Here is a 21,437-nt window from a genome sequence, read left to right on the forward strand (position 1 = left end):
ACTAGCTGTCACCGTGTTCTCCTCCTCACACACTGATCCTGTGTGAGGAGGAGATTGTGGTAACAGCTAGTTACCAACTACAGTGCACCCCAAACACACTGATTGCCCCCCCCCCCAATAAAGAGCACCTGTCACTAGCCCATCAAAGTACCCGAGTACCTGTCATCAGGTACTCAGATGACAGGTACTCGGGTACTCTGATGGGCTGGTGACAGGTATTCGGGTACTCTGATGACAGGTACTCAGGTACTCTGATGACGGATACTCTGATGACAGGTACTCAGGTACTCTGACGGGTACTCGGGTACTCTGATGACAGGTATTCGGGTACTCTGATGACAGGTACTCGGGTACTCTGATGACAGGTACTCGGGTACTCTGATGACGGGTACTCGGGTACTCTGATGACAGGTACTCGGGTACTCTGATGACAGGTACTCGGGTACTCTGATGACAGGTACTCGGGTACTCTGATGACAGGTACTCGGGTACTCTGATGACGGGTACTCGGGTACTCTGATGACAGGTACTCGGGTACTCTGATGACAGGTACTCGGGTACTCTGATGACAGGTACTCGGGTACTTTGAGTACCTGTCAACGGAGTACCCGTCATCAGAGTACCTGAGTACCTGTCACCTACCCATCAGAGTACCCGAGTACCTTCCACCTGCTCATCAGAGTACCTGACGCCTGAAGTACCCAAGTACTTGCCGCCTGCTCATCAGTACCCATCACTACTCATCAGTACTCATCAGTACCTATCACGTATCAGTACTGATCATCAGTACCCATCAGTACAGTATCACCTGTCACCTATCAGTCAGTGAGTACTACTCATCAGTACCTATCACCTGCCTGTCACCTGCCCATCAGAGTACCCGAGTACCTGTCACCTGCCTATCGGAGTACCCGAGTACCTGCCACCTGCTCATCAGTACCAGAGTACCTGTCACCTGCCCAACAAAGTACCCGAGTACCTGTCACCCTTCATACAGCCACCATGTCCAAGTCCAAAAAGGTTTATATACGTCGTCCGCTTAAACCTAAATACCGGTGTTATGGCAGCAGATAGCTGCCATAACCCTGGTATTTTTTTAAACGGTGGACGGTTGGCTTTCCGATAAGGGTGGTCCCAGCGGCGGATTCGCCGTGGGATCACCCTTCCGGGATGGCGGAAGAGGCGCCCCCCCCTCCCGACGCGTTCCGGTCCTTTTCCCCGCTTACCGGACCCGCCGGCAGCGGGGAAAACGATCCGGTCCCGAATCCTCACAGACAGGATGTCGAGTGAGGGCAAGCTTGCCCTCACTTGACTCTATGGTCTTGGAGGACCGGAGCTACGGAAAATGTTGTTGCCTAGCAACCGGTTTAAAGGTCCTTTTTTTTTCCTTTTATATTATAATTATTTATTTTTTTTCTATCTTTTAGTGTACTTGTGAGATCTGAGGACTTTTTGACCCCAGATCTCACAAAAAAGAGGTCCTGTCGTGCCTATTTCTATTACGAGGAATATTTACATTTCTTTTAATAGAAATAAAAATGATGAATTTTTTTTTTTTTTTAAACGGTGTAAAAATAAAAAATAATAAATAAAATAAATAGTAAAAAAAAAAAAAAAAAAAATTAAAGCGCCCTGTCCCCGTTAGCTCGCGCGCAGAAGCGAATGCATACAGAAACCCAGCCCACATATGTAAACGGTGTTCAAACCACACATGTGAGGTATCGCCGCGATCGTTAGAGCAAGGGGAATAATTTGAGCCCTAGACCTTCTCTGTAACTCTAAGATGGCAACCTGTAGAAATTTTTAAATTGTTGCCTATGGGGATTTTTAAGTACCAAAGTTTGTCACCATTCCGTGAGCGTGCGCAATTTTGAAACATGACATGTTGGGTATCTATTTACTCGGCGTAACATTGTGAAAAAGTCTCACACATGTGGTATTGCCATACTCAGGAGGAGTAGCAGAATGTATTTTGGGGTGTCATTTTTGCTGTGTACATGCTATGTGTTAGGAATATCCTATAAATTGACAACTTTGTGTAAAAAAAAAAAGTTTTAATTTTTTTCCCACATTTTCCAAAAACCTGTGGAAAAAAATGATATGTTCAAACGACCCATAATGCCTCATAGAATATACGTTGGAGTGTTTGCTTTCCAAAATGGGGTCATTTTGTGGACTTTTCCATTGTATTGGTGCTCTAGGGCCTTGAAAAGTGTGATAGGTAGTAAGAAAGTTTTATGTGTATTTATGCTCCTAGAACCCCTGAATGTGCTTCTTGGACGTGGAGTCTCTTTTTGTGGCCAGGCTGTGTAAAAGTCTCACACATGTGATATCGCCATACTCGGAAGGAGTAGTAGAATGTATTTTTGGGTGTAATTTTTGCTGTGTACATGCTATGTGTTAGAAATAGCTTATAAATTGACAACTTTGTGGGAAAAAAAAGAAAAAAAAATTTTTTTCTTCATTTTCCCAAGAATTGTGGGAAAAAATTACAACTTCAAAAAACTCACCATGCCTCTTACTAAATACCTTGGACTGTCTACTTTACAAAAAGGGGTCATTTGGTCGGTATTTGTACTGTCCTGACATTTCAGGGCCTCAAGAAAGGAGATAGGCAGTCAGTACATCTGGTGTGATCAATTTTCAGTAATTGGTACCATAGCTTCTAGACTCAATAACTTTCACACAGACTAAATAATATACACTAATTTGGGTTAATTTTACCAGAGATATGTAGCAGTATACATTTTGGCCCAAATGTATGAAGAAAAATTTATTTTTTGCAAAATTTCATAATTGAAACTAAAAAAAAGTGTTTTTTTTTCAAAATTTTTGCTCTTTTTTTGCATATATCACGAAAAAAAAAACCCCAGTTGTGATCAAATACCACCAAAAGAAAGCTCTATTTGTGTGAAAAAAATGACAAAAATTTTGTTTGGTTACAGTGTAGCATGACTGAGCAATTGTCATTCAAAGTGTGAGAGTGCTGAAAGCTGAAAATTGGTCTGGGCAGGAAGGGTGTCTAACTGCTCTGTATGGAAGCGGTTAAATCTCATTGTGGTTCTTGTAATAGTCCTATTAGAAATCCCAAATCCACACCTATCCACTTTGAATTCTTATTGCTCTTACTGCAAAAGGTATGTTCCAATCTCCTCCTGCTACCTTCTTCATAATATACAATAAACAAATTATGACATTTATTGAATGAACAAGCCTGGGAACCCATTTGAATAAAACATCTCTGCCACCAAAGTACCCTAGAAATATACATTATATTGTCAAACGTATTGGAATTGTTTTTCAGGGGTTGGGCTTGGCCCCTTAGTTCCAGTGAAGGGAACTCTTAAGGCGTCAGCATACCCAGACATTTTGGACAATTTCATGCTCCCAACTTTGTGGGAACAGTTTGGAGATGGCCCCTTCCTGTTCCAAAATGACTGCTCAGCTCACCAGAGCACAAAGCAAGGTCCATAAAGACATGGAGGAGCAGTTTGGGGTAGAGGAACTTGACTGGCTGGCACAGAGTCCTGACCTCAACCTGATAGAACACCTTTGGGATAAATTAGAGCGGAGACTGCTATCCAGGTCTTCTCATCCAACATCAGTGCCTGGCCTCACAAATGCGCTTCGGAAAGAATGGTCAAACATTCCCATAGACACAATCCTAAACCTTGTGGACAGCCTTCCCAGAAGAGTTGAAGCTGTTATAGCTGCAAAGAGTGGGCCAACTCAATATTGAACCCCACAGACTAAGACTGGGATGCTATTAAAGTTTATGTGCATGTAAAGGCAGGTGTCCCAATACTTTTTACAATATAGTGTATAATAAAAACACCTAGGTGGTTGAAATCTCTAACATCTGTCAATAATTAAAATACATTTTTTGGGTGGACTGACCCTTTAAATTTACTGCAGAACAACTATGAATTTTTCTTCCTACATTTTCTCATGATACTCCGGCCACCTACTCACTGCCTTCCATTTTCCAAACATCCATCTTCAAGGATCTTATCTTTTTTATAAGTTGGTTTTAAAAGGTTTTTGGCTTATGCTGTATTTGAATCAGTCATGGCTTGTTTAAGGTTGGTCACAATCATTAATTAATGCTTTTGTAGTTCTCTTCTTCATGAGTCTACTGGGAGTCACCCACTCGCAGTCCTACAACCCTAAAAAAATGTCTAGATATTTAGTAATTTTACAATATTTTCTCATTCTCAGTGCACAGGGAATTCAGCCAAAGTTACACAATAAGTTCTTTTTCTTTTAAACTATTAAATAACATCGGCCCACGTAATGAGAGGTCACCTTCCAGGATGGGTGTGGAAAGATAATGTGGGTAGCCTTGTGATAGTTGGTGATTGAATCAACCTTTGGAATACTGGTGTCACTAAGTGGGAGTGAGAGTATATTTATTTTTTTACTCTGCTGTTTTTGACTTTTTCATTTTTCTCTTGAATGAAGCAGGTTGTGGATTATTATATATCAGAAGGGAGGGATGGGTCAAGCTGGGAATTCTTTGACTGAAAAACATAGGTGTAACACCCTCCTAGGAAGGTGCTAGGATTAGTGTATTATATCTTTAGGTTGCTCTGCTTAACAGAGGAACAGCTAGGTAAATGTAGTTGCTGTCTGCTTAAAGAGGAAGTAAACCCTCCTCAGGAAGTTGTACCTATAGGTAAGCCTATATTAAGGCTTACCTATAGGTACTGTAAATATCTCCTAAACATGCACCGTTTAGGAGATATTTACCTTTAATGCAGCCAGTGACGTCACTGGCGCATGCGCTCTGAAGGAACGGCAGATCGTGCCGTTCCTTCAGAGCCCCGTGCCGTGACCGTCGGCTCCCGCGCGCGTGCGCGGGACTGACGTCACCGTGGCTCCGGCCAATCAGATGGCCGGATGCCGCGATCCCGGAAGACGGGCGACTATACATGTCGCCCGTCATACAGGTAAGCGGACGGCACGGCGGGGGCTCGTTCTAAGGTAAGTATTTCATAATGAGCTACTATGCGATGCATACTAGCTCATTATGTGTTTCTCTTTCAGGATGTAAAGAAGAGAAAAATTTTTTTTCTCGGTTTACAACCTCTTTAACAGAGCTGTGATCGGCTAGTGTAGCCTGCTCAGTGTGCTCTAGTGCTGCTCATGCTGTCTTGAGTTTTACTGTGTCCTAGCAACTATGGAAAGTGCTGGACAGTAGGCAGAAACCATGCAGATGGGAGCATGAATATTCATACAGCCCTGGCCAACTACAAGGGGAGGTGTCCCTAGGCATGCTGGGTGCCTCTATTTATATTCTAGGAGCACATGGGCTCTGGAAAATTCCTGCCTCCCCGACACTTGCTGCCATGTGGCCACAGGTGGGCGACCTGAGGGTCTGAAGTCTGTGTGGCTGACCCTCATCCTACCATAGTTGGCATAGTTGACCCCCCCCCCCCCCAAGAAAACATTAAAGCTATATTTCGATAAAAATACAATAAACTCATTACTAGAAGACACAAATACAAATTAACTTACAGAATTACTGCTAAATCTAAAAGATAAAGTTGATAAATAACTCTCTGTGTGTGAATGAGGTCTTGGGGCTCATGCACATGGGTGCTGTGGTCTGTGAATCCGTGGTTCATTTATGTGGCTTGAGCCACCCTGTACGAACACAGTTGCAGGTCCTATGGGGATGCAAGTGTACAGCCTGAACACAGACAGTGTGCATTTGGGGGCCACTCACCTGTACACCTCTCCAATTAGGGCCTGCGGCTGTGTTTGTACAGGTGCTTCATTCCCATAAAATGACAGGAGGCTCCAGCCCAAACCACTCCTTCACACAGCCAGAGTACTCGTGTGAATGAGCCCCTAATTATATTTTTCCAACCTAAAAAACAGCAGTGTGCTGTCACTACTAAGGATTCCATCTTAATCTGGTCTTCTCTCTGGTTTCTTGGGCTCCAGTCGTTTGGCCAAACTGCGATGATGTAACTCACACGCATGCGCACGGGTGTCATGGTCACAGCACAGCTCTCTCAATGGATTGTATGTCATCCATTGAGAGCGCAGTGCACATGCGCTGGTGCTATCACCAGCTGCTATGTTTAGGAGATATTCACAGTACCTACGTGTAAGCCTTATTATAGGCTTACCTGTAGATACATGATAAAAAATTGAGTTTACAACTGCCAGATCAGTTAGTAAATGGTTAAATAGTGGGAGTTGATACATGGATGCAGAGGGAACTGACAGTGAAGGGGAGAAGAAGCAAAGTTGCATAGGTCGGGAAGCAGTCTGGGGGACAGAAGTGGGAAGCCCAGCTACATAAAGCACACTAAACTTCACTGGGACAAGATGACAGGCAGGCTGTGACTGTGTCAGGAAGACAGAGCAATGGGAGAGAGAGATGATAGAAATATACAGGCTGGGACAAGGCATTTAGGAAGAACTGCAGGGAGAGAAAGAAAGTTACAGAGATAGAATAAATGAGAAAAAAGGTGCGCTAACCACAAAATACGTGAAGACTGCTGCAACTAAAAAAGACCCTGAACACTAGGTCTGGAAACAAATAAATGTGCAGATATTAGTGCGCTGTCTAAAGGAAATAAAAGGGGTCAATATCTCTTGTCTTAAATTAATAGAGTGGAACACTCGCTAAATGCGAATTCCCATTCAAATATGAGTGCGGTGAAAGTGAATACTTCCTGGGAATAATACTATTATATCAGTAGATGCAATAGACCACAAATTGCAACAAAACAAAACCATGACTGTAACTGCCGGTTTACATTTCTGCCATGACAGAGATCGCATGTAATTCAGAGCGCACTGCTCCTAAAATTACATGCGATCTCTGTGCGGTGCAAATTCAGCCATACAGTTTGTATGGCTGAATTCACACCGCAATCGTCCCAAACACGCACAGGACCCTTTTTTTGGTCCGCAGCAGAATCGGATCGCATGGTGGTTCACAATAGTGTGATCCGATTCTGTGCGAACTTACAGATCGCACTGCGATATGTGATCTGATCTGTCATTAACTTTTAATTGACACCCCCAGCGTATCGCATATGGCAATGTGACCTGCCAGGGGTGCGGATGCGATGAGGGAGCACGCTGTATATTCGCAGTGTTCCTGTATCACAGAAATGTGAACCGCCACTAAAGTGAAAAAAAAACAAAGTATCATTATTCAATAAAAATAAACAAAGAATGTGCATTGCTGATTAAACACTTCAGTTCATTTTTCTTGTGTGACTATGAACACCAGTCTTTCAATATCAGCTCAAGTGACTGTATCATGAAAGATATTTTAAGCTGGCATCATGCTCCAGATCAATATCTTAAATGCAGACAGGTATTTGAGGTGTTAATTTTATTTTTTTTTTCTTAGTCCTTCATGCTGGCACTTCAATGACTCTTTCAAGCAGTAACATATAGATTGGCCTCTTACCAGTGTAGCAGGATTCCCAGCCGTTTTGCTGGATATGGGTCCCCCTTGGCCACCGGATGCAACAAAAGTACCCTTGTGCATGTTCCTCCAAGTGTGAGCACTGAGACAATGACCAGTCCAGTATCTTTGGGTTTTTAGTTTTTTTTGAGAACTTGGATAGGAGAATGGAATGAATGGGATACTCCTTTAGCTCAACTATGCACAATTTGCTAGGGACAACTGAAAATGGTTCTTGGCGTGACTTGACGCTGGCTAAATGCCGGTCAACGCTGGTTGACGCTGGTTAACGCTGGCTTGCTGCCTGTTAACTCCAAACTGACCTTGGACTGCTTTCTCACATAAAGAAGTCCTTTCTTTAGCTCCCTTAAGCACTCCTTGCTGAGGTAGCTACTTGTCCTGCTGCTGCGCAGCTAAACACTTCAGGGCCCACACTGGCACCCTCTTCCTCTCACTTATCTTCAGGGCTTAAACACTGGCACCCCCTTTCTCTAAACTTTCTCCACAGGTTAGCTGGCTCCTGGATCCCCTTGACCTTCTGGAGTGGTCCTAGGCAGACCCCGGGGCAGTCTCAAGTACTCACAATACTGTTTTTCCCCGAAACTTCTGCCCAGCAGCTCCACTCGGTCTACAGCACTCTGGATCCCTCTCTGCAGCCCAGCTCAACCTTTGTCCTTTAGGCCGACTACCCAGGACACTCTCACTTGCGCTGACAGGAGGAGAAACAGCCGTCACCCTCCTCCTGGGACTCTGCTTCCTGCCAAAGACCTTGCGTCATGTGCTCCCCTCAGACTTATACCCAATCCCAGCATGCTTTGCGGCAGATTCGGCCCTCTGAGATGGATACAAGCCCTGGTGTACTATTGGTCAGGTTTCCTCCACTGTCCAATAAGAACCCTCATTGGACACAGTGGGGAGACTCCCCAGACCTAACAGACACCCTTGAAAGCACATGACAGCCTAACAAATTAATCAGGCCCTCCTGATATGCAGACAGGGCCACCCATATGCTTCTTCCTAGCAACTACCTAGGAGGGTGCTACACCAGAATACAGCAGTATGATGGCATAGATTGTTAATCCAGCTCCATATTTCTGGTACCGTGAGCTCACTCAGTCACTCCTCCTGCCCTTTGGTTTTAATCACACCAGGAGCGGCTTTTCAGTTCCCCAGCAGAATGGCTTGCATACGATCCTCTGCTCTCTCCACATGAGGTTCAATCAGGGACAATCGCTCCACTCTCCCTGATCACATCAAGGGAATAAGCTGGAGCTTACATAGGAAGAAAAAAAAAAGACTGGAATAGTGCAATACATCTTAAAAATCATTTATTTTAAAGACCATTGCACTTACATCAATACAGACTTCTAAAAAAGTAAAAGACACAGCCTCCTGCAGTGCGGACCATGAACTGTGGTAACTTGGCTGCCTCCCTCCAACGCGTTTCACCTGATCAGGCATGGACTTGGATTGGAGTGCAGTGCACCCTAGTTCCCTGTGTGGAAGCAGAGTTCTCTTTGCAGATATGTGAAAGGCCTTCTACCAAGTCAGAACTAGAGCTCTTGAATCAGAGAGAAGCATGAGCCCTATTGGTTAGTAAGCTATTGGTCTAACTCAGCAGGCGGAACATTGGACCTCTGCAGAGAGATCACTTCTTCCACACAAAGGAAACATGCTGTCAGGTGTCAAGCTTTTCTACTTTTTTTTTAAGGAAAATGAATCACACTTTGCACACCTTTTATGTTGATGCATCTAGAATGTATTTAGCTGATTAAAACAAATGGAATGGAATTGGGATAAGTACTGCTTAAATTTTATGCAGCCATTAATATTATGTTCTCTTTTTTTCTTGGCTGAAGATATTAGTAAAACTGCTTGCCCTGCCTTTGCCAGACATGAATAAATAAAAGGGTGTGGTGTTGGGGTGAATATGTTCATGTGGTAGATGCATTTTCCAATGAGTCATGCCAGTCCAAACTTCATTTTAGGGCATGGCAGCCCACTTTTTCCTAAACTGTTACACAGAAATCAGTTGCCCATGCAGAGGTTTCCACCATCAACATGAAAAGTCAACTGAAGATACCAAGCCACCTGGCTCCTTTGATAGGGACACCGCTGCTCTTCTTACCAGTCTCTCTGCTGTTTTGCCTCGTATTCCTTGTTCTCTCAGCTCAATCAGCCTTTAACGACAGAACCCTGCTGCATGCCCCACTACTGGCCTTTGAATAGCGGTTTTCATGACATTTTGGCTCTCCTGCTGCTCTGTCACCACCTGCACTGTGCAAACATACACTCTCTAGCTGCTCCTTGCAGCCTCCCTGACTCCTGGGGAAGGGAGACCTCCTGTCTCTCAGGTGGAGACCTAAGCTATGCTCAAGCCTTCATTATAAGGGCCGTGTTCACCTAAACCTACACACCCTGCTGGTCTTTGACAAAACTTGGACACTGGGTTGGAGACTCCCCCCCAAGCCACTTCGAAGTCCCTGAGCTCTAGACCCTTTTGCGGGAATTACAAAATCAAACGTTCTCTGTTTAGAATTGACATTCTGGACTCCTGCATTTGTGCATATGTGTGAACCCTGTGTCACTTTCCCTTAGATTTTCACAGTGGCAGGGCCTCGCACTGTCACAAGGGCTATATTGGGGAATGGGGTGGTATTATGGAGGTCACATGTAAAGGCAAACTAAGGGTGAGCAAAAAAGGCCCACTTTTGCCCCCAATTTCTGATCTTGAGCGAGGATTGAGCCAGTTAGTAATACTGTAGCGGCAGATGTGCTGATTATCAAAAGTGACATTCGGCTTGGTAATAAATCTTTGAATAGTAGGACATTTATTTTAGGGCAACTGTACCACAGTAAGACCCAGGAACAAGCCCCCCGCCCCCCCGCCCTACTTTCCATCCTTCACATTAAAAAAATCAAAATTGTCTAGGTACGTAAAGTGTTCCCAGTGGAGACTCCATGGCCACATCCAGCACCATTCCTTGCACTGTAAACACCAGGTCACACCAAAACAGGTCCGACACATGTTCTGTCTGTAGATAGGAATCTCTGCATAAGGTAATAGTAATTCCGTCATCAGTTTTGCACATGTGTTGGACAGACCCATTACCGTCTATGATGACAGGCATTGTACTTTCAGATGAAAATAATTTATCTGAATATCACAATAATAAAATGCTGATAATAGCAATTTAATACTAATTCAACTTTCTTGTGTCAGAAAGAACCCACCAATAAATGTTCAACTCAGCACCCAAACTACCTAAAACAATTTACCCGGTCTATACTGCACTGCCGGAAATCCAGATCCGAGCTTGCCTTATATATTTCCGTGCTAAGTAAAGGTTAAATTTTATAGCCAGTAACTCAGCTGGAACCAATTTACTACATATATAACAATAGTGACCGCTGACCCCGAGTACTTTTCATCTATGTTTCACCATATTAAAATAGAAGCTATAAAAGATTTCCCAGTGAAATCTGATCACAATGCTAAATTAAAAGTGACAACAATTTATTTTAAATGTATGTATTTGGGGCAAGCGTGGGTTTTCAAAGGGAGGGGATTTCAACATTTCTTCAAAATATTCCTTTTGGATATTGTACTGATGTAAGATTTTAAGGGTACAAATATTTCGTATATGTATCATTACTATTATCATTGCATTAAAGTAGATCTGTCAGTAACTTCACTAGTCTGCATTAACAGATTGTTGACTCACGTAATTTACAGTAATAGTATATTTTATAAAAATGATCTTCCCGTTTTTCAGTGAAATGCAATCATTGAACCCCAGCCTATGCTTAACTGATATCATCAGACTGCTGCAAGCAATACTATGATCTGCAATACTGTGCAAAATTTTAGGCAGCTGTGTTGAAATGCCATAAAGTGAGGATGCTTTAAAAAAAATGTATTTTAATTGTTAATTTTATCATCGCAAAATAAGCAAACAGAAGACAATTTTAATCAAATTAATATTTTGTATGACTACTGTTTGGATTCAAACCAGCTTCATTTCTTGCACACTTTGTACACTTGCACAAAGTCAAGGCTTTTGTAGGATTAGAGTCAGGTGAAGGATTAGTCAATTATATCAAGTAGGTGCTAATAATGGTTTCAAGATGTGCTATTCAAGCTCTTTTTAAGGAGCACAAAAAAAAAGGCAATGTTGAGGACTGTAGATGCAGTGGTCGGCCAAGAAAACGTATTGAGGGCCAGTTCACACCACATGCAGTCCATTGTGTTTTTTTTCTGCATCAAAAATGCATAGAAGGTAGGTTATATGGTTTCCAATGGCATAGTTCACACCAGTGCTTGCAGTTCCAGTGCATCCCAGTTCGAGGAAAAATGCACAGGACTGCATCAATAACGCACCAAAAACGCATAAAAAATGCACCAAAAATGCGCGTCGAAAACTATTAAGAATCTGGAACGCATCTGGACTGCGTTTCAATTGTGTGAACTGACCCTCATAGTTACATAGTCAGTCAGGTTGAAAAAAGACACAAGTCTATCTAGTTCAACCAATATAAAAACAAAAAAAAAACGAAAAGAAAAACAACCATACAATCCCATAAACACAATCCTATACCCACAGTTTATACTGGGGAAGGTGAAAAACCCCAGCATACCATGATCCAATTTGCAACAGCAGGGGAAAGAATTTCTTCCTAAACCCCGGAGAACCAATCACATATTCCCTGGATCAACTTTATCCAGTTATATTATGTACACCACAGAAAGAATCCAGGCTTTTTTAAGGCAATCTACTGAGCTGGCCAGAACCACCTCTGTAGTCTAATCCACATTTTTACAGCTTTTACTGTGAAGAAACCTTTCCATATTTGGAGATAAAATCTCTTTTCCTCTAGACGTACAGAGTGCCCCCTTGTCCTCTGTGATGGCCTCAAAATGAATAACTAATCACCAAGTTCACTATATAGACCCATTATGTATCTATGCATGTTGATCATATCCCCCTTAATCTCCTCTTCTCAAGAGAGAATAAATTCAGTTCCTCTAATTTTCCTCATAGCTGAGCTCCTCCATGTCTCTCATCAGTCTGGTTGCCCTTCTCTGCACTTTCTCCATATCCTTTTTGAGAACTGGTGCCCAAAACTGAATTGCATATTCCAGATGAGGTCTTACTAATGATTTGTACAGGGGCAAAATGATATCTCTCTCTCTCTCTGGAGTCCATACCTCTCTTAATACAAGAAAATACTTTGCCTGCTTTGGAAACCGTAGCTTGGCATTGCATGCTATTATTAAGCTTAGGATCTACCAAAACCCCCAGAACCTTCTCCACCATTGATTTTCCCAGTTGTACTCCCACTAGTATGCATAATCTTAGCCCTCAAGTCCATAAGTTTACATTTATCAACATTAAACCTATTTGCCACATAGTTGCATTTAAATACTGCATTGAGGTCAGCTTGTAAGTGGGAGACATCCTATAAGAACATTATTCCACTGCATAGCTTGGTGTCATCTGCAAAGATTGAAATGGTACTTTTAATCTCAGACCCTATATCATTTATAAAGATATTAAAAAATAAGGGGTTCCAACACTGAACCTTGGGGTACATCACTGATAACCTTAGACCATTCAGAGTAAGAATCATTAACCACAACTCTCTGAATTCTGTCTTTTAGCCAGTTTTCTATCCATTTACAATGGGATCTTTCCAAGCCTGTAGACTTTACCTTACACAATAGTCGTGTGTAGGTAACACAAGTATACCGTGTCCACAGCCACCCTCTGTCCAAGGCTGCAACATAAAAAGAAATTAGGTTTGTTTGAAAACTTCTGTTTTTCATGAATCCATGCTGTCTGTTGCTTAAAATTCCCAGGTGCTTTATCCACCTTTATTCTGTCTAAATATTTCTGGACCATGTCACATTTGGGACTGTGTGAATATAATCCCCTCTATGGACATGAGCTCCCCCATGCTCCTTTGTATACACAGAGCTGAAGAAAGTATTTAATAAATTTGTCACCCACTCCAGATTGTTTTGTGAGGGCCCACATGCTCAGATCTGACCTTTTTACTTTTAATATTTTTGAAGCATTTTTTGAGGTTTGTCCTACTGTCTTTTGCAATCTGTCTTTCATTTTGAATTTTTGTGTCCTTGATTTCCTTTTTACATATGCTGTTATATTCCTCATAACATTTAAACGATGATAGTGTTCCTTCATTTTTATATTTTTTAAAAGCTATTTTCTTATTATTTATGGCTTTTTTAACTTTGGTCATGAGCCACATAGGTTTTATTTTTAGCCTTTTAAACTTATTGCCCATGGAAATATACTTTGCAGTGAGTTCACATACAGTCTTTTTGAGAAATTCCAATTTCTGTTCTGTGTTCATCGATGCAAAATTCCCTCCCAGTCTAAGTCTTGGAGAGCAGCCCTCATCCTTACAAAATTTGCTCCCCTAAAGTTAAGTGTTTTTATATTTACCGTATGTGTTTGTTGCTTACAGCTAACATTAAATTAAATCATGTTATGGTCACTGCTACCCAGATGTTCTTTTATATAAATATTGGTAATTTGCCCTTTAGCTGTTCCAACAATGCCAATATCACTGTGCCAGCCCTTGCAGCCCTTTCTATCTGTGCAAGGAGCTGAGTCTCCACCTCCTCATCAATACTGGGAGGTCTATAACAAACTTCAATGATAACCTTTGTAGTATGCACACCCATGTACATTTCCACCCATAATGCATCAGACTCATCACAATCCCCATCAGCCAGGTCCTCTTTTACACTCACTTTGAGATCACTTCTCACATAGGGACAGACACCGCTACCTTTCCTTTTTACCCTGTCTCTCCGAAAGAGTGGATAGCCAGGAATATTATTAGCCCAGTCATGTGAAGAATGAAGCCAAGATTCAGCAATACCGATTAAATCATTCTTCTCTTCATGCACCAAAGCTTCCAACTCACCCATTTTGTTTGGCAGACTTCTGACATTGGTCAACAAACACTTTAATGCAATATTTAATTTTGCTCTTGTGTTCTGCATATCATTTTTAGTAGTACAAATTTCAATATAATTTCCAATGGTTGTTTGTAACATGGGAACCTTCTTGTCACCTGCCATAACCCTCTCCCCTCTATCCCCATCCCACCCTGCATTATTGTCTGACACCTAACTGACCTGTCTGTCTGATTAAATTCTAGTTCTCCCTCCCCCCTAATCCTGCAGATGAAAGACACATAATGCTTACTTCGACATTGGAAGATGTCCAGCAGTGCCATCAGCACAAAACTAGTGGAAACCAGTGGGACCCAGGTATACCCATCTACTGTCCGGAGAAGTATGGCTAGAAGTTATCTTCATGAATGAATTGTGTCAAAAAACCCATACCTCTGACATGGCAGCAGATGCTCTGGACTTAAAGTTAAAATTTGAAATATTTGGATGTTGCAGGAGGGCTGCAGAGCACTTCAATAACGAGTGTCTGCAGGCAATAGTGAAGCATGGTGGAGATTCCTTGCATGTTTGGGTTGGCTTGCTTAGGGTGTAATTCTCTGCTTAGGCCAAATTCAAACCAATCCTGCAAGCTGAAATTTTACAGTATTTGCTGCCATACAGATGATTGGAGTGCAACATATCATAGCCATAAAGCCATAAACACAAGTGGAGGATCTGTTGATTCAACTGAAAATGGGGACCATTTAAAATTTGTGGCACTGTCAGACAGCACCAACTGTTCTGCATTGGAAAAGATAAAAAGCCGTGTCAGAGCACCATTGGTCCTGTCATCCTGTGGCCCCCTTATCTTGCCCCCTCCCTATTCCATAGACTTTGAAACCGGATTCTATAAAAAAAAAAAAAAAAACACACACAGAAACAAAACAGCAGCTCAACAGACTGCCTTCTTGGACCCTTAAAGTGTAACTGCAACCTTGGTACAGCTGTGATTGATATCAGTGTGATTTTAATATGGCTGGGACTTTTCTAACCTTATTCTTGAAAATTTTTTGTAATTAAGATTTTTTTTTTATATATATTTTTCTATATAAGCATTGATGTTTTTGCTTATTATTGTGGGATGCTGACAAACTGGACAACCTTATGAAATCTGGAAGCAAGTGGCTTACGGAGACTGTGCCCTGGAAATATGGACTGATGGAACGACAGAGAAGACAGTAACCATGTTACAATATATATATACAGTGGCAAAAATAATTATTTGATCTCCTGCAGATTTTGTAAGTTTGCCCACCTACAAAGAAATGAAGGGTCTATAATTTTTATCATAGGTATATTTTAAAGTGGAGTTCTGACCCCCCCCCAGAAATGAAAAGTCAGCAGCTACACATACTGTAGTTGCTGACTTTTAATATTAGGATACTTACCTGTCCTGGAGTCCAGCGATGTCGGCACCGCAGCTGATGTTTCCATCGGCTGGTAGGTGCTGCTGCCGCCATTACTGGTAAGGGAACCCAGCAGTGAAGCCTTGCAGCTTCACGGCCAGGTCCCTACTGTGCATGCGCAAAGTGTGCTGCACTCGGTAATGAGGGAGGAGTAAGAGACCGAACCTCTGACGAACCTCACCGCAGCGAGGTTTGACGGAAGATGGGACAGGGTACCTGTCAAAAGCAGGTACCCGCTTCCCTCCTCCCCCCTGAAAGGTGTAAATGTGGCACCAGAGGGGGGGATGGAAATAGATAAGCAGAAGTTCCACTTTTGAGTGGAACTCCACTTTAAATGATAGAGACAGAATATCAACCAAAAATCCAGAAAAAGCACAATACCGATGTTATAAATTGAACTGCAGTTCAGTGAGTTTAATAAGTATTTAATCCCCCAAGCAAAACATGACTTGGTGGAGAAACCCTTGTTGGAAGGGCAGAGGTAAGATGTTTCTTGTAGTTGGTTACCAGGTTTGCACACATGTCAGGAGGGATTTTGGTCCACTCCTTTTTACAGATATTCTCTAAATACTTAAGGCTTCTTGGGCGTCGCTTGGCAACTCGAGGTTTCAGCTACCTCCATAATTTGTCTATAGGATTAGGGTCTGGAGACTGACTAGTCCATGACCTTAATGTGCTTCTTTTTGAGCTACTCCATTGTTGCCTTAGGGGTATATTTTTTCTCATTGTCATGCTGGAAAACTCATTCTTGACCCATCTTTAGTGTTCTGGCTGAGGGAAGAAGGTTCTCACCCAAGTTTTTACAATACATGACCCCGTCCATTGGCCCCTCAACGTGGTAAAGACGGCCTGTACCTTTAGCAGAGAAACAGCCCCAAAGCATATTTCTTCCACCTCTGTGCTTGACTGTAGGGATGGTGTTCTTAGCGTCATAGTCAGCATTTTTCTTCCTCCAAACAAGGCAAATCGAGTTAATGCCAAAGAGCTCAATTTTGGTATAATTTCACCACAGCACTTTCTCCCAATCCTTCTCTGAATCATTTAGATGTTTATTGGCAAGCTTCAGATGGGCCTATACATGTGCCTTCTTGAGGAGAGGGACCTTGTGGGCTCTGCAGGATTTCAATCCATGACTGCTTATTGTGTTACCTATGGTTTGCTTGGTGACTATGGTGCCAACTGCCTTGAGATAAATTCATAGGCTCCTCTTGTGTAGTTCTGGGCTGATCCCTGACTTTTATCATGATCATCCTTACCCCATGAGGCGAAATCTTGCATTGAGCTCCAGACTGAGGGCAATTAATGGATATTATCAGTTGTCTCCTTCTCAACAAGCTTTTTGCTGATGAACTTGTAGCCCATTCCAGCCTTGTGCAGGTCTACAATCTTGTCTCTGACGTCCTTTGATAGCTCTTTGGTCTCACGGGATGGTGAGGTTTGAATGGAAGAAAGAGATTCTGTGGACAGGTGTATTTTATACACAAAACAAGTTGTTAGAAGCGCCTTCTCAAATTGACAGGACTAATCTGTGTACCACATGAGCACATACTGGAGTCAGTCTGTGGGAGCCAGAATTATTGTTGGTTGGTAGGGGATCAAATACTTATTTTACTCACTGGACTGCAACTCAATTTATAACATTTAAACATTTGTATCATATGGATTTCTGGATTTTTGGTTGATATTCTGTCTCAATCATTTAAAATACACCATTAAAACAAATTATAGACCCTTCATTTCTTTGTAAATGGGGAAACGTACAAAATCTTTAGCTCATAGAATAATTATTTTCGTCACTGTATATATATATATATATATACACAGTATATATTACAGGGGTTTACATACACAGGCTACAATTCTACATCATGCAATGCTTGCTCACATCTGAGCAATGTGCTGTCGCTCAACACTCAGAAAAAGTGTAGGAGCTTCTTCTTTGGGGGAAGTTAGCATGTTTTTGGCCCCAATAGACTTCAGCGGGGCCACCTGAAAATGTTATGTTTTTCACACCTTGCAACCAGCTCCTCCTCTTAGTAGCAAGCTTTCTATTAGCTAAAAAAAATGAGAGTTTGATAACACTGCAATGCAAAATTATATGAAAACGCTCACGTTCCAATGCAAATCCTGGCTTTAAAAGAATTTGGAAGATTGTAGATATCTGTGTTGTGCTACTACCATCTGGTGGCAAAACAAAGTCTTTTCAATCAGCAGTTCCAAGAAACTTGAGAAAACCAAGCAAAACAAAAAATGACAACCACCCTAAATTAAAACCAGCTTTTAGAGTAATGCTCAGTACACACTATAAGAAAATCGGACAAACAATTGTCCGGTTTTCCTGGATGTTTCACAGCAGGTTGAAAACCGAGGATGGTACTAGTTGTACGAGAATTATCGTACGTCAAAGGTTTTTCTTTTGATGTCTATAGTTTCTGAGCATATGCAGTCTTTCTTATCTGATTTTTCTCATCTAAAAACCGTATGAGAACAGTACACATTAAACAAAAATCATTAGTTCTGTTCACGTACGGGAAACATTTTGGAGTTTGTGCCACCAGAAATTTTTGTTTAGAAAGTCTGACTCAGATGTCGAAAGTTGTGTATACACTATACGAAAATCGAACGATCTTGCCTTGTACGAATTTTTTCTTCAAATTTTCTCATAGTGTGTACTCCATTTAGGCAGCACATGGAGGGGCTTTGCACAGCAAAGCAAAATGTATTTTCCAGCACACTTACCAACTAGCCAGACAAAAAATAAAGAGAGAACAAAAAAATAATTACACTTCAATTAAAAAAAAATATTTGTAAATGCCCACTGGATTTTTGGAGGTACGTCAAAAATAAACGAATTTCATAAAAAAATATTTTTATTGTAAACAACACAATACAAAATCTTCACAGTTGAAAACAACAAACTGATTTACTATGGACAGTTTATATTCTGTTTTCAATCTTATTTACAAGCTTACGACTTCACAAAGTACCAAATAAATCCAGAAATAAAGGTATATCATAAGCCTCTATACGTGTTTTGTGAATACTCATTTACTTCACCAGGAGTAGACGCTACTGACATGGTGTCTACAGACTGAAAAATAACATTTCAAAAGTTAAGGGTGGTTTTAACACATACATAAAAGGTAAGGAGATGTTTGAATAAAAGTACTAAATAAAATCTGAAGGAAAGAGGGAATGCTTACATCAAAACCTTATTAATCATATCTGTATCCTCAATATTATGAATAATATGCAAGGAGTGACTACTAAAAAATATATATGCTTTATCGCAAAACTAGAAATGCCTGATAAGGTGCAGACCAAGTGATCAAACATATGATAATGAAAAGTGTTAATAAAAAATAAAAATTAGAAAGGTTAATAAGAAACTTACAAAATAGTAGTATACCAACAAAGTAAGAAGATAATGTGCAAGGTTACCCCATGAAAAGCAAGTGGCATGCAAAAACAGAGAGGGGACGCTATACGTGCAGGTTTGTGCGTGTGACATCATTGCGGCACAGTGTGGGGCTAAATGTCGTCATCACATGGTGTTGGTTTTAGATGGCAAGAGGTTGCATCTCCTTTTATGCGGCAGACCTTCCCTCCACCATCTACAACGTGACCAAAATCTATACACCCCCTAGACCTTCCCTCCACTATCTACAACATGACCCAAATCTATACATCCCCCAAAACCTTCCCTCCACCATCTACAACATGATCCAAATCTATACACCCTCCAGACCCTCCCTCCACTATCTACAACATAACCCAAATCTATACACTCCCAAGACCCTCCCCTCACCATCTGCAACATGATCCAAAACTATACTACCCTCCAGACCCTCCCTCCACTATCTACAACATAACCCAAATCTATACATCCCCCCCCCGACCCTCCCTTCACCATCTACAGCATAATCCAGACTATACACCCCCCTCCAGTCCCTCCCTCCATCATCTAGAACATGATCCAAAACTTTACACCCCCAGACCTTCCCTCCCCTATCTACAACATGACCAAAATCTATACACCCCTAGACCTTCCCTCCAAAATTTACAACAAGACTCAAGCCTATAAATCCCCCAGACCTTCCCTTCAATATTTACGACATAACCCAAATATATACATCCCCAGACCCTCCCTCCACCATTCTACATAACTCAAATCTATACAATCCCCAGACCCTCCCTCCACCATCTACAACATGACCCAAATCTTTATACACCTCAGACCATCCCTCCACCATCCAACATGACCCCAATCTTTACACCCCCCAGACCCTCCCTCCACCATCCAACATGACTCAAATCTATACACCCTCCAGATCCTCCCTCCACCATCTACAACATGACCTAAATCTATACATCCCCCAGACCTTTCCTCCACCATCCAACATGATTCAAATCTGTACACCCCCCAGATTCTCAATCCAACATGACATAAACCTATACATCTCCTATCTATACTCCCCCTCCAAAATATAAACCACCGTTTGCATATATTGTACCCCTTACCGATAAACACCCAGATATCACTTCACCTGCTTTGTATTCTTTACCCACACCCAGGAAACACTTGTCATTAAATTATCTCCTCCTGGCAGCCATGTGTCTCTGGTGGAAACCCAGGAGGGAGCATCAATGTTTGAAGGAGGATAAAGAACGACACAGGAATAAAACAAAATTCCAGAACAACAATATTCCTTCCCAACACAAAAAGCTGGAAAAACATTTTTTTTAAAATGTGCACACCCATGGAACAGTGACAAACTACATACATTATCCATTATACATTACAGGCAAAGCCATAACAGGTTATAAGCTTAGAGTTACACCGTGGGTCTGGTGCTAGAATTATTGCTCTCGATCTGACGTTCGTGGTAATATCTCACATGTGCGGTGTGATTGATGTTTACTGAGGCGGGCCCGTCACATGTGTTCGCCTTTACACTTGAGCGCAGGGGGGCGATGTGCTTTTAAATTGTTTTTAAATTCTTATTATTTCTTTTTCGTTTTTACACTGTACCTTTACTTTTTTTTTTAACTTTATTGCAATCACAAGGATTATCTGTCAGCAACAGGTGTGACCAGAAATATGTGGACTGCCACAGAAAATATCAGGCACAAGTAAAGTGTAGAATAATATAATTTATTTAAAAATAAGTGAATAACACAAATGTAAATGCACCTCCAATAAACTAAAACTGTGTAAATCAAACCAGATAATCAAACAATAGTGACACAATGAACAACTGCCCAAACCAAGTATTTACAGAAAACCGGATAAACTAATTGTAATCGTAACAGAGCCAGGGTCATACATGGGAGATCAAGCAGAGGGAGCTGGGAACAAGACAGGACAGGGAGAGGGTAACAGGAGATGGAGTAGGCAGGTAGGGAGGGATCAGGCCACAGGGTCGGCATCAGGGTCCATGATCAGGATGCAGGGACACAGAAAAACAGGAACGCAGGTCAGGGGCACATGGAAACAACACCAAGACAGTGGGGAAGAGCATGCACAGGGTTTAAATACACTTCCTGCAACCAGCATCAGGTTATGACTGATTGCATGAGGTGATGTCAGCTTCTGGCTGCTGAGGTA

Source organism: Pelophylax lessonae, assembly GCF_965119305.1.
Source record: "Pelophylax lessonae genome assembly, chromosome: 5".
Taxonomy (NCBI): Eukaryota; Metazoa; Chordata; class Amphibia; order Anura; family Ranidae; genus Pelophylax; species Pelophylax lessonae.